The sequence below is a fragment of the Lagenorhynchus albirostris genome, chromosome 14, assembly GCF_949774975.1.
Source record: "Lagenorhynchus albirostris chromosome 14, mLagAlb1.1, whole genome shotgun sequence".
Taxonomy (NCBI): Eukaryota; Metazoa; Chordata; class Mammalia; order Artiodactyla; family Delphinidae; genus Lagenorhynchus; species Lagenorhynchus albirostris.
The window spans coordinates 66,787,164-66,788,564 of record NC_083108.1 but is presented as its reverse complement, the minus strand read 5'-3'; positions in this window follow the sequence as shown (position 1 = coordinate 66,788,564).

The following is a 1,401-nucleotide window of genomic DNA, read 5'->3' as shown; positions in this document are numbered from 1 at the left end:
AAATCCCCATCTAGCCCTCAGCAACAGGCCAGCCAAGCCTCAGAATGCTTGCACACCCTTCTAATTTCCATTGCCAACCACCACCTTCATTGCCTGAGGCAACATGTGTGTGCCCCTCACCCTCCCCTGGCTGGCTCACCAGTGGCATCTGAACCAAGACACTCAACTCATGGCATAGTCAGCAAGCTACAATGTGGCCTAGCATCAGTCAGCCAAAGTTACAAAAGAAGCAAAATCAGTGGGTCAGAAAGAGACAAGAAGAGCCAGCCATTAGAACTGCCTGGGCTCCTGATGGCTCCCAGGCCCAGCCCTCTGTAAGGTTGAAACAGATCCCCTTTTCCATGAAGTAATTTGAATGGGCCTCTGTTCCTTGTCACCAAGATGTCCCAGCTTCCACAGATCATGGCGTTGTACCCATTCATCATGACTGAACATACTGGCATTCAAGATTTAGAAATCAGTCTCATGTGAGTTTTGTCAGTGTGAGTCAACATCCCTGAGTCTGAATGAATAAGGGACGGAGGAGATGAGGAACATGAATTTGAGTCAGAAAGCCCTGGGTTGGGTCCCAGCTCCGCCACTTCCTAGCTGTGTGACACTGGGTAAGTCACCTTACTCCTTCAGCCTGGGTTCCTCACCTATAACATAAAGGTGATCAGAGGACCTAGCCCATAGAATCACCAGACAAGAACAACCTAGGGAGGCGCTTTACACAGGGCCTCCTTGGTCATCATTGGGTCAACATGACATGCCCACATGCCTTAGTCACATTTCCAAAATCCAAACAGCTCTGAAACTGGGGAGTCCTCCATAACTCTCGTGGCAGAAAAGATGGACCTGAAGTGACATGAAGCTATTTACAGTTTTCTCTATTCCTCTTACTGTGAATATTTGCTGCAGAAATATTAAAGTGTTTGGTTATAGGATTCAGTGGGGTATTACATATAAACACAGTTGATGTGCCTGGTCCTCTTCCTAAAATCAGGAAATTTTTGAATTTCACAACTTATCTGGCTCTGTGGTTTCAGGGATGATGAGGGTGAGAATGGGACTCTAAACTGGCCCGTGGGGGAATTCCCTTGCAGTCCAGTGGTTAGGACTCCACACTTCCACTGCAGGGGGTATGGGTTCGATCCTAGTCAGGGAACTGAGATCCCGAAAGCCGCATGGCCAAAAAAATAAAAATGAAAAACAAAATTTTAAAAAATTAAAGTAAAAAAAAAAACTGGCCCATAGTAGATGCACCAAGGTACCGACCGTCTTGTAAGGACTCTGGCCAGTCTCGACAAACCCCACCCTGACTCACTGTGCCCCATCCCCTGCAACTTTAGAATTTGTATGCCACTCACCCAGGGATACATCCCAAGAAACCTGCCTGGTTACAGCCAAGGAAGAGGCACC